General features: G+C 41.3%; 1 protein-coding gene across 14 annotated transcripts in view; it reads right to left on the bottom strand.

Annotated features, from left to right (window-relative positions):
- Positions 1 to 13,238, bottom strand: part of FAM13B (family with sequence similarity 13 member B) — a 58,735-nt gene extending 45,497 nt beyond the window's left edge. For 4 of the 14 annotated variants that reach the window (XM_083428800.1, XM_083428793.1, XM_083428804.1 and 1 more), the window contains exon 1: positions 12,840 to 13,232. The gene's annotated coding sequence lies outside the window, so the exon portion shown is untranslated. Of the gene's footprint in view, positions 1 to 908; positions 976 to 10,980; positions 11,069 to 12,839 lie in introns of those variants that run through there. The other 10 variants (XM_083428794.1, XM_083428803.1, XM_083428791.1 and 7 more) reach the window with 8 other exon arrangements.
- Between the last annotated feature and the right edge of the window lie 622 nt (positions 13,239 to 13,860).

Genomic DNA, 13,860 nt, shown 5'->3' with positions numbered 1-13,860 from the left:
TAGTCTGATCAAATCTCCAGACAGACTGATCTGCAAGCACAATTCTCACAAAATTTCCATTCAGTCCACCCCAATTTCACTCCAAGGTAAATAATGTAGACATGCTGCTGCTGTGGCATTGTAACAAATGCGTAAGTTCTTGTACTCATGCAGACAATGACCTGTTTCAAATGCAGTGCTAAACCATGGTTTAGCAATGGACAAGCTTGCACAAGTCTGTCCTGTCCTTTGTGCATGCAAGGAGGAAACTGAAAGTCTGTTTTAGAACTAACTCCAGTTCTAGTATTTCAAGTTCATGCAACTGTAGTTTGTTCTTAATACATTTAGTTAACAAATTGGGATATCAAATCCATAAATAACCCATCTAAAATATGGAAACAGTCCTCATGGAGATGGTTAAAAATCATCTTTAAAAATGATGTCTTAAATTTTGTTTAAATTTCAACTATAGGAAGTACGCAACTATTGCAAAACAAAATATACATTTTAAATGCTATAATTATTTAAAACCCTACATGTTAAACCCTTACGTTATTTTAAACTCCAACTTAATCTACATTAAAAGCAGCTAAGATTTTCAGAAAAACCAAGTCAAATTACACAAGATAAAATCAGAAATGCATCCATGAAATTGTTTTTTTAAATTGTTTTTAAAAATTGGAGGCAGCATAAAACCTGTTAATATTAATCTTGCTCAAATAAAACAGACTTGGAAAGATGGTGTAAAGTCAAAAGAAGAAACCACACTAACCACCCATGCAAGTTCACTCCACAACTGGGCCACAGAAAAACCACAGACATCAATATGCATACATCCATAAACACCATGCCATTTAGGGCTTCATAGATAATAACCAGAACCTCAAATTGTGCTTCGAAATATTCTAAAGCAGACACCATATACTCACACATATGTATTCCCATAAGCAACCTAGCTGGAGTATTTAGGACCGCCTGAGGCTTAGAGAGATTCTTCAAAACCAGCCCTATGTAGAGAGTGCTACAGAAATACAATTTCAATGTAGCTGAGCTGTGCGTCATCAAGACAAATGGGGAAGGGCCATAGTTCAGTGAAAGAGCATCTTCATTGCATGTAGAAGGTGCCAAGATCAATCCCTGGCATTTCCAGTTAAGGCTGGGAATGTCCCGTTTTAAACCATGGTGAACCTCTGCCAGTTGGTGTAAACAACACTGAGCAAGACAGACCAATATTCCTACGATCTGACTAGAAATGAGTCAAATGGAAAGCTACTTTAATGTCACCTTTTTCATGGGGATTTACAATTAAATGACACTGGTCATGAGACCTACTTAACAGCCTATAGATAATGTAGTTACAAAGTTTTAAGTACAATGTTTGTTACTAACAACTATCTTTAATCTGATAGTAACATTTACAAGCATGAAACCATTTCTTAGATTATCAAGGTTCCTAGAATTACTAGACTTTTATATGTCTTACATTAAATAATGTACAGTTATCATATATACAAAATCCTTTTTAAAAAGTCACTTACTTTCTTCTTTGAGTCTAGTATAAGCCAAAAATGAATCCAAAGTGAAACTATATATCCTTCTTGTAAGGGAAGGACCTGCTAGGAGATCAGGGCAATGACTACCCACCCTGAGGTGGACTGAGGTTACTTAAGAGATAATGATTTGCCCAAGGCCACTCAGGGTTGAAAACATATCAAAGAGCAAAACTGTGCCCATTATACCACAATGGTTCCTGCTAAAGTTACGTAAGGAAAAAAATAAATTAGCTGTAATCTTGGAAACAGTTGTGGAATGGAGAACATGTTCTCTGATACAGACAGCAAGATCTCTAGTACTTGTGAGGAGGCAGTTCCCACCTGCTCCAGCTGTCCATGATGGAACTCACTTAACTTGCTCTAATATTTGTTAATTATCCCTACTGACTTAAATAAAGGTAAAGGGTAAAGGGACCCCTGACCATTAGGTCCAGTTGTGACTGACTCTGGGGTTGCAGCGCTCATCTCGCTTTATTGGCCGAGGGAGCCGGCTTACAGCTTCCGGGTCATGTGGCCAGCATGACTAAGCTGCTTCTGCCGAACCAGAGCAGCACACAGAAACGCCATTTACCTTCCCGCCAGAGCAGTACCTATTTATGTACTTGCACTTTGACGTGCTTTTGAATTGCTAGGTTGGCAGGAGCAGGAACCGAGCAACGGGAGCTCACCCCGTCACAGGGATTCGAACCACTGACCTTCTGATCGGCAAGTCCTAGGCTCGGTGGTTTAACCCACAGCGCCACCCGTGTCCCACTGACTTATACAGAACAAAGTACTAAATAGACTGCAATCCTATACCATACGGAACTCAATGAGACTCACTTCTGAGTAGACATGTATAGGATTGTACCATAAATTACCCCCATTATAAGGGGGAATTAATCTCCATCAGCATTTTGGTAAATCAAACAGGAGTATAAAAAACTACTATTGCTGTGATATGAATTCCAACTCAAATCCCATGCCTCAAAGAACATTTTCACATAGTTCTATAACTATGCTCTAAATAATTCTGTATAGTAAAAAATATAATACAGACCATATGATGGGTTGGATCCAGACCTGTGGTTCTGCAAACACAAGGATTCTCCCATTGGCAAAAGCAAGGCAGATCGATCAGAGGTTTCTGCTCCACAAACTGGATGTTCTTACAGGCAGAAGGCAATTTTTACCTAATCCCCCTCTCACTTGCAGACCACCTGCCATGCTGTTCCAAAGGGACTTCTAAGTCACCAGAGGAGATTTTCAGGGGTACTGCATCTGGAGAAATCAGCAATAATTGTTTCTCTCATTCCCACCTCATTTCCAGTCACTGAACTCCTCTCCATTGACACACCCCTATCTACTGCGAGTTGAGGTTAGATCCACGTTAACAATCAGATTCGACATATAATTCAAATCTGTTAACAATCAAATTTGGTATAATGCAGGACAAGGATCTCTATAAACTAACAATTTCATCAGTATTTTTATCAGACATGTTATTGGCCCTCAGAGGGGTATACATGCAGTTTGAGAGATGCTAAAACTTTTGTAAGATGTTCGAATAGTGTAACAGACTGTTCTTCATGTGGCCTCTTAGGAGTAAAAGGGCTGGGCTATGCAAATAGCAAATGGCTTATTTTCAAGTGGCACTAGCTGAATTATCTCAAACCAAATAGCTACACTGAAATCTTCAAAACAGTTGGGGGGTACACACATGTAGAACATGCTTCCTGTCACAGGTATCAGACCTTCAAGTAGAATGAGTGTGTATGCTGTAAGTGCAGCTTAACAAAGTACCATCTGTTACAATCAATAGTTCAGAGGGGCAAAACAAAGGATTGGAAAATCAGTTCACCCAAAAGCTAACAATCACACATTAATCAGCTATGCTATTCCTCCTCTAATCCTACTTCTGTCACCTACATCAAACCTTCTACTATTCACCAAACTCAAATTTTGGTCTGGTGGTAGTTGGCCATTAAGTGAACATGTCAAGACACAACAAGGGAAATGCCATAGTCTAGTGGTAGAGCATCTGCTTTGTGTGCAGAAAATTCAATCCTCAGCATCTCCAGGTAGGGCTGGAGAAGACCCCTGTCTGAAGCACTGGAGAGCCACTTACAGTGTAAACTATGAGTTTACACTAAATCCAAAACTGAGTTTTACAAGCAGATCAGATTCTTAATTTTGCCACACATACCCCCATGGTCCAACCTTGACAGGTGAGCTAGAACACCCACCAATTACATGATGTCATAATTATGGCTAGTGACTGACACCTGTCAAAGTTCAAAAGAGGCCATTATAATTAATCAGCTGATCAGCAATTAAAACAACTTTCTTTGAAGACATGCTTTCTGTGCCAGTCATCTGACTGGGACTGGGAATGCACCTTTAAAAAAGCTTGCTGTAACTTCTGATCAGCTAAGAGCTCATTTGATGCTTCTGCAGAAGGCAGAATGCTCATATAAACAGAACATTTCCCCCTCTGCAGAGAAAGTGGTTTGGATTCAAAGTGCTTCCTCCAACTCTCTTGGCAGTTACAGTTGATCTTAGCTGATTGACAGTTGTACAGGGCTCTCCCCAAACCACAACAATCACCTTATCGTAAGTGCTTGCAGAGAGTCCTGCACTTTGCTTAGAAGCCCTAACAATCAACTAATTTTATCTGTCCTATACCTGGTGTCATATATGAAGTCAGGTGCAGGGCAAGTGGGCAATAATTAGTAGCACGGTGTCACAAATTGTAAGGCACAGGAATTTGTAAGGTCCTACTTAAATTACCATGTGTAGGTCAAGTGGGCATGTTGTTGTTGTTGTTTAATCATTTAGTCGTGTCCAACTCTTCGTGACCCCATGGACCAGAGCATGGCAGGACAAGTGGGCATAGCTTGACCAAAATTGCCTGGCAGGCTAAGTGGGGAGCGGTTTCCCAACCCCTGGTGTAGTCAATATTGAACTGTATGGGCTGGCCTGGTATAAGGAAGCTTTCTATGTTCCTTTTTAGGGTTCCCTCCTTCCTTAATTGGGATGGCTTGGGCTTCAAAACATGCATAGTTAAAGGGACATGGCATAACCATGGAGCCTTCACAAGGAATATATTGAGCTATCTACCAACTAAGTAATGTGGATATTCTTTTTCCCACTGCATGAAAAATATTGCTCTGCTCCTGATCACTGTTGCAGGAAAGTTCTGGCACAGTGTCACCAAAACAAACATGGAATTTAGGGCTCCTGCAAGCACACAGTAGGAAAAACAGAAATCCATAATTTTTGTAGTCCATTCAACGTAGTACAAGCAGACTTCCACTCACACAACAGAACTTCCATTTCCTCAGCTCTCCCCATATGCCACCAAAATCTGCTCTGGAGAGTGCCCAATCCTTTGGAGTCTATCTTGAGAGCACACAAAGGGAGCTGGTGGGCACAGGCTAGGAAGAGACAAGTTACATTGCACAAACTTAAGTTTATTACACAAGTTGAACTGCAGCTTTGGATACAGCCCAACATAGCTTCAATGAAATCATGGACAAACAAAAGTTATTTCAGTTATTTATATTCTACCTTTCAAGATACAATCCATCCGAGGCAACTTACAAGAATCATTAATATACTTTTTAAATTTATCTTTCCCCAAATACGATATTTGGGTCATTAGGGGCAAATTAAGAGCAAATAATTCCATCTAGAAACAAAACCTAACATTATCATATTAACAAAAAAATGCCCAGTAACTACATTGTACCTCAATCATAACAGCTAATAGGCGATAGGTAATTCTGTGTGACAGTTAATTGTATGCACAAACACAGTTGCAGGAGTCACAAATTTAATAAAGCGTGCATAATGTTTCAACATAAAGTCAGTAAACTTATGCAACATTATATCCTGAAAACAGAACAGTTTAACATTTAACAATTATTAAAGAGTGCTAGCTTTTAGAGGGCACTTTCATTGTTCCGCCACTACAAAAAAAGCAAATTTTAAGTTAATTCAAGTCGCTCATTCTCATTAGCTCCGTAATCACAATTCAACACATAAAACTTCACCATCACATGTCATGAATGCACATTCCATCATGATTTGGAGTGGGGGGTGTATTCAAAAAATCTGTATACTTATTCTAGTTAGGAAAATGTACAGCGCACTTCTATGCAAGTTTACTTGGAAGAGATCACACTGTGTTCAATGAGATGTGCTCTTTAGCAAGTGCATTTAAGAGCAGTCAAACTACTGGAAGTCAATTCAGATATATGTCAATAAAAATGCCAGTACAAGATTCAAAGAAGCCAGCAATTAAGCAAACTCATAATCATTGTAGCCAGCAAACATGTTTCCTACTTACATTTAGAAGATCTACCTGCAGAGGAAGATAGTATACAAAACTGGGAAAAGACAGTGAAAACCTAGAAGCAATAATCTACGCCTTCAATATTTAATCTGCCTTACTTATATCATCATTTTATTAATTATCCAGAGTCCAACACAGTTTTAAAAATGTGGACTGTGTAGTATTTATATTTGAAAGGCTAAAGAGTATGTCAAAAGGAATAGATTATAGGATCATAACCAAAGTATTTCAACTCTCATTCCTTCCAAAGCCTTATTTCTAAATATACATACATTAGTAGTTCCTCAATGTTTAATCATGTTTTCAAAATAATAGCCAAGATATTTCTTATATTAAAGAGCTCCCCCTACAGGCAACACATCCCATATATGGAACCTTGCAGCATCAGCCTATGCCTGCATCACTTCTGTAGAAGCACTTTGTAACAGAAAAATAAGGTTGCAATGCTTTGTCATTCTTTGTAAGCCTGTTGCACTTCCAAAAAAGTGTAAAAGCACTTGTTCAGAATTCAAGTCACAGACATTCATTGAAAGGAGTAATCATCCGATTTCTGAAGAAACTGCTAAAGTCGAGTAAACTGTTAAAGCAGAAATCTATTAAAAGCCTAATTTCCCACTCAAATTTACATTACTGTATACCAAAAAGCAGCATTAACAGAACAGTATTTTGCAAAATACAGTATTTTGCAGTGGAAGAAAGAGGTGCCTGGTGTGCTCTGGTCCATGAGGTCACGAAGAATCGGACACGACTAAACAACAACATTTTGCAAAATAAGTGAGGAGTGCTTGATGGAAAAAAATAAGGGCTTTTCAGTGAAATACAACATATAAATAAATAGGAGAACAGCATAACCTAAACTGGGCAAACGAGTTTGTAAGGTCCTACTTAAATTTGTAATTAATTGCTGAACATTTTAACATTGAAGTATTCCAGATGGTTTTATTTCACAGAATGTACATTTTGGGATCTTGATTTCTGACAAGACCAAAGACTTATGCACTAACTAATGAACAAGCAAGCAATAAATGAGTTAATTTTGCTTTCAAACAATCTTATTTAACAACAGATCAAAGAACAGGGATAATCCCAAAGTTTATCAACTTTATTACAAATAACTCAACAACATGTACAGTACTACAGTTGGGAACTATGATTCTGTTCTGCCCAGGGTTCACTGAACTAGTACCCAGAATGCCACCAAAGATATCACAAAGTGGCATACATGAGTAGGGAGCTAGGTTCACTCACAGTGAGACCTCCCCCAACCAGCACAGCCCCTAAACCTGTTCTAGGGGTTCCTCTAATCCTTCAGAGCAGATTTAGGGAATTCAGGGGACATGCACGGGGTGGGGGCTGGGGTCTTACTCTGACAGCGAGCCTAGTTCCCCACGCACAGCAACTTAGTTGAATCCTACAAAGTAGAACTTATTTCTAGGGAGCACAGAAATTCAGCTGGAAAGGAGGGAGTCCTGGTATATATGTAAAAAAAATTGCATGAGAAAAATTCGTTAAAAGCTTTAGTTTTTCATGCTTCCCATACAAATAGAACAAGATTTTCTACCACAATTTTCTACCTTGTAACTTAGAAGGTACAATTCCCAATAGAAGTGGAAGAGAACCCTAGAGAGCCAGTTACAGTGTACACCAGGGGTTGTCAACCTGGTCCCTACCGCCCACTAGTCGGCATTTCAGGATTCTAGGTGGGCAGTTGGGGGGTTCTACGGCACAAGCTGAATCTTCCTTCCATCGAGCACTGGTGGGTGGTAAAGAAATTTTACCATCAAGAAAGATGCATTAGTGGGTGGTAGGTACAAAAAGGTTGACAACCCCTGGTGTACACCAACCATACTGAGCTAGATGGAGCAATGATCTAAGTATAAGGCTGCTTCCTATATTCCCTATGTAGACTCAACCTCTAGTGGAGTTACAAGTTAAATTATTATTAGGCTCCACCACTCATAAATATAGTTCTTCTTGCACCAGATGCCCATGATTGCTGCTTCCCTTCTGTTTCCACAAGGCAACAAAAACATTAGAAGCTTCCTATCCAGCTTCAAGATTACAGACTTCACTGTACAAGAGTGGCAGGGAAAAGCAACCCCCAAATTGGCTGCATTTTCTCATTATGAACTGTGCATTTCTCTTATTCTCTACCCAAAGGGTGATGCTGAAAGTATTCAGATGTGTGTCATAATACCTCAGAATCACTTCATCAAATTACTGCAGAGCTGTAGCAATAAATACAAAGCTTTAAAGTCACATCATATGCATAACCATCATATCACTTCAGTAGTGTGCTATATAATACATATCCACTGTGATTTCTTATCAATGAACATATAGATAAATTAGGAATTCTCCAGGATATACAGACAGACATTTCCTCCTCCTAATTACTAGTACTTATCACTATATGATAAGGATTTGCAGTCTTGGGAGCTCAAATGAAAGAGTGAACTAACCAAAAACAGAAAGTTAGGAAGAAAGAGGAACAGGACCAAGCCGTTATAAAACCAACATGCATGTAAAAAATTAATAATGGTAGAGTCTCCAAAGAAATGAGAGGCCAAATGAAATTTCAAGCAACCCAAATGCAACAATGTCACAAAAACCAGACTAGAGGAGATCATAACTGAAAACGATCCCTTCTAAAAGTGAAGATGACAAAGAATACATTCATGCTACATTACTTAAGATCAGAAAAGGAAGCAGATGAATGTCTTGGATTTCATTTGTTGGTTTAAAAGAAAGAAAATAAAGAGCTAATATTGATGGACAGTTGAAGAATAGTGTGGATAACCCGGTGGAAAAGAGGACTGCACGTTGAATGGTTGTGTAGAAGAGGAAAGTTCAGTCAGTGTAGCTCATATGCAAACTATGCCGGTTGAAATTCCCTCTTCCACACAACTATTCAAGGTACAAGAGGGCTTATCTACTCTTCCACCTGGGCAGCCTAGCACAATTGCAGTGAACTACTAGAACAAGCAAAAAATTAAGTACCGGTAATTCAAAGGGAAAATAGACGTTATTACAAAGCTGAAATTCCTAACCAGACTTGCATCATCTCTGGTTTAAGATGGCTTGAGAAAACAGCACATTAAGTACACTGGAATGTCACTAATGTGTAAAATAATATTATGAAAGTCTAACATTTATATTTCATAGAATTATTAAGTCTTTAGGCCATCATTATAGAATCATAGAATTGTAAATTGGAAGTGATGCAGAGGGTCATCATTGTTCTACCAGTGTATGATGGTCATAAAATATATTACAGTGGACGCTCGGGTTGCGAACGTGATCCGTGCGGGAAGCACGTTCGCAACCCACAGCGTTTGCAACCCACAGCGGCACGTCTGTGCACACGTGGGTTGCGATTCGACGCTTCTGCACATGCGCCAAAACCCAGAAGTAACCCGTTCCAGTACTTCCGGGTTCGGCGTGGTGCGCAACCTGAGGCATCTGTAACCCGAGGTATGACTGTACTTTAGATACCACAGGACTTCAAAGTATATTTCAATATTAAGTATAGACAATGTGGTTGGTGCTGTGGTCTATCTAAACCACTGAGCCTTTTGGGCTTGCCAATCGGAAGGTCAGCAATTCAAATCTGCATAACAGGGTGAGCTCCTGTTGCTCTGTTCCAGCTTCTGCCAACCTAGCAGTTTGAAAGCACACCACTGCAAGTAGATAAATACTGCTGCGGCTGGAAGGTAAATAGTGTTTCCTATGCACTCCGGCTTCCATTGTTCCATTGTGCCAGAAGCAGTTTTTTTCATGCTGGCCATATGACCTGGAAAGCTGACTGTGGACAAAGTCAGTCTCAAGCGAGATGAGCGTCACACTCCATAATTGCTTGTGACTGGACTTAAGCATCCAGGGGTTCTTTACCTTTACCATAGATAACTGGATATCAAACATATATGTATCAAATAATACTGTATTGCACTATGTGTGATAAAGCTTACTAGCTTATTAAGGTTTATCATTACTGTTGAATTTATTCAGGGTTTTGAAAAATACGGTACTGAGATGAATTCTCAGCATTATGCAGGTTTAAATCAAAGTGCATATGAAATAAACAAGATGGAAACTTTTCTGCTTTTCAATAATGTTTTGCTGAAGACATGCCCAGTCTGAAGCACATGCTTCAAATTAGTGGCCATTAACACAAGCATCCATGTAACAGCAAGCCATGGGTAATGTAGAGAAAATATTAAATCTTTTGGCCTTTATTGACTTTCTTGCACCTCAAATTACAATTTCATGCTGTTTTTGTTCCCAGTAGCTTCTATATTACTTGAAAGAAGTATGTTTGTATTAAATTATGATTTCATTTTTAAATAAGGGGCTATAATCAACAAAGTCACTGCACAAAGGGAATAAATTTTGTTCATGCAACTGAACTTTCCCATGTGCCCCACCACCACCTGTAAGCCCACCCTGGGAGCTCCCCCATCTCACTAGAGCATATTTGTGGGTCGGGGTACAGAAGCATGTGGGTAAAGGAGAGAGAGAGAAAGTTACTGGATTCAATCCTAGATTATTTTTAATGAGACAATATTGAAACACCACTTTTTATAAACAAAAATTATTATTCACCCCACCCAGAAACAAGTATTTTCTCATTAACTATTAATAAAATACTGTGATGTGGTGGTTAGAGTTTAGCTTAAATGAGGAGAACCTTGTAAGACACCTTGAGCTCCCTGCAGGAAAGGTGGGGTATAAATGCAAAAAAATAAAAATGTCAATCTCAGAATCAATTTCCTGTGCATCTAAGCACTCTGGGTAGAATTTTGGGTACATAATTATAGCAGACACAACTGCTGCAGGTTGATGGTTTTATGCTGGTGGTTCACGTAGGAAACATTTCAAGTGTGGATTCATTCACTCATACATCTTTAAATATGCATCTGGGAACATGCTTGATGTAACTACATGACAAAGTCAGACCAAATGCAGGGGTTCCAGAGAATCTACCACAGTTGATGTCAGCAGCCTTTTTTTTCTTAATCTATTTTTAGGTCTAGAACTGATAAAAGAAAAGTTGGGTGAGGTGTCTGAAGCTGCTGCCACCACCATCTTCTACACTACCCCCAAATGCCCTACCTTACTGATCTTCAACTGGTGGGTCGGGACCCACTACCAGGTCATAGCTTCTCTAAGGTGAGTCACAGCAGCAGCAGCAGGAGCAGCACTATACAAATATACGGTTAAATAAATTAAGAAATGGGTTCCCACGTGCGTGTTTGGGTTTAATTATTCTTAGCTTTATTAAATGTATTACCCATCCTTCGGCAGCAGGTCCCAGGCTGGGTTAGAACAATTTAAATTTAAAATGTGTCCCATCTAAAAAACTTGAATACAATCACCCTATCCCTAAAGTACACTACATCAGGGTTCAGATGCATTTTGTGGAAATGAAGGTGGTGGCAACTGCTTCAGCCAAGTTGCCTAGCATTTCTCTACTCAAAGGTGGACTAAGGGCCTATCAAGGCATTGCATTGCACCCATTCCCACTACTGACCACCCATTCATCTCTCTGAACCAAGCTTGCTATGGGTATCCAAACTTTACACATTTGCAGTCTATTTTAACTGGGTATGAAGGATAAACTGAAAACTCCAAATATGCTTTCCTTGGTGGTAGAGAAAAGCACAAACAGGTGGAATATTTACACCCGATATATCAGATGGACATATTTTGCCCACAGAAGGGATTAAAGTACTTTTAAGCTTCCCAACCTAAGATAACAACAATCTGTCTGCCAAAGAAATAATTCTGCATCGGGATGCATCCTAGGGGATAAAGTTTAAGCACTGTGCTAGCCAGCCTGCTGAGTCTCACTATCCTTTCATTCAACCTGTCAATGCACTCTAGAGCATACCCAATAGTTCTTTGCAGATAAAAAGGTAAGTAAAGGTGGAAAAACTAATATACCCTTATTGGTCTCATTAGGAAACTCCAGATATGCCCTTGTGAAGTTTGAGGTTCCATGAGAGCTTAACTAAGTTATCTTTGGATTTGTGCATTGGGAAGTTTTCCAGAAGGTCAGATTGACAAGTGACTCAGGGGCTGGGACACCTTCAACTTGTAGCACATTTCTTCCACTGAATCACACAGGGCTATTTTGTTCTAGTGAACCTTTCTGTGCTGCACCTGCTCTCTGTTTATGACACCTGATCTGAATCGCACAGCTTCATCTACACAGCCTGATAAGCAGCACATGGGGGCTTGACGAACTGGAAGCTTTGATCCTTTGAATCCTAGCATTTTACTTCCAGGAGGGAAGTAGCCTCTGTCCTATTTCTGGGGTTGGAGATCTCAGAGAACACATTCAAACGATGCTTAGGATTAGGAACATCACATTCCAAAAGCTGGTGGCTAATTTATTCACGTTACTGACGTCTCCAAATTGCTTTCTGTACCCATTGAGTGTGCAGAGACACACCGTTACCCGAGTCCACTGTAGCCAAATAGCCAATCGCCCTTTTATAAAGATATGCACCGCCATTCGTACATGCAGTTACGCTTTGACCAAGTTATCACGATTTCATTGCGGGAGGTGTGTGTGAAGAATCATCACTCCCGCTTCCTCAACAGTCTAACCCTCAAGGACGATCGCCTCACCCCATCCAAAAAGGAGGTGCATAACCCCCAACTCCTGCTCTTCTGACCCCGAACCATTTCCTGCCCTCGCCAAGGCCGGTCACGTTCAGACCCACAAGACAACCTACCTGCAGATTTGCCCTCCCAAACCCATCGCCTTTTTCCAGCATCGAGGTCCCCCCCCCATCCCACCCCTTCCAATCCAAACGAGACCTCCTTCTTCGCCTGCAGTCCTCCCCCCACCCCCAGCAACAAATGCAGTTCCCATCCCCCCAAAAATAAAAATCTTCCCGTCTCCCCCCCCCTTCACCACCGCCAGCCACTGCCCTGACGCGCATGCGCGATGGCGGCTCCCTCACCGTTGCCGGGTGACTCTCCCCTCGGCCCTCAGTTTCAGCAGCAGCAGGTTCCTCCGACTCTTTCCGTTCGAGGGCCCGGCTTGGCTGGGCCTGGCTCGGCTCCACAGAGCTGGCTCTTCGGCGGCGGCGGCGGCAGCCGAGGGTAACGAGCGTGAAGCTGCCGTCCCGGTCCCGGCCCCGCCCCTCGAGGCCACACAAATACAGAAGATCTGGCGCGCGGCAGAGGCAGCCTCAGTCTCCGTAGCTGAAGCTTCTCCACTGACGGACTCTTCAACTGTAATGAGCAGAAAGCGGCAGACCAGGAAAGGAAGTGACGCGCGCCTGATTGACAGGGAGCGGCGCGCGGGCATCGCCCCTCCGCTTAGTTCCTACCACTGCTCCCCCCCACCCCACAACCCATCGGCAGGAAGTGACGTAATATAACGAGGGAGGCGCTCATAAAGGAGCTCGCAGGGAGAGGCAGAGGGAGGTAGATGCAAGCCGCGGAGATGGAGGGAGGGAGGTGAGAGAGGGGCGTATAAACCTTGTGGTTGGCTTTCCCCCACCCGACCCACTGTCAAATGTTTCCTTTCGGCCTGGCAGGCGGAAAACCAACCACTGTAGCCTTCCGCGGGGAGGGGGGGGAGTGTCACCTGTTGAATTAACAGAAGTCCTACTGGATCGTGCGCATATTCTCTGCAGTAATTAAATGCAGAAGCCTGCACTTCCCTGGTTAGATATTCACAGCTGTCAACAGGGCTTAGATTCCACACACACAAAAAGAAGAAGAAAAAGGGAAATAGGGGATATCATAAAATCCAACTTCTGGCCACTGTGATTGCAAGTATGAACTAAATCCACGTATTTAAAGCCGTTTGTGCTCTACTGTTTTCAGGTAAATGGCTCCCAGCATGGCTTACACATCAGTTCAAAAAGCAAAATGGCCCCTGTCTTCAGCTCTGCTGTCTGAAAGACATGGCACAAGAGGGGAAAGGGATGGGGAGGGAAGAGGAAAACAAGCGCACACCCATTTTTAAAGTTA

This window comes from Podarcis tiliguerta, assembly GCF_965153285.1.
Source record: "Podarcis tiliguerta genome assembly, chromosome: 2".
NCBI classification, from domain to species: domain Eukaryota; kingdom Metazoa; phylum Chordata; class Lepidosauria; order Squamata; family Lacertidae; genus Podarcis; species Podarcis tiliguerta.
This window is presented reverse-complemented; position numbering and strand designations above follow the sequence as displayed.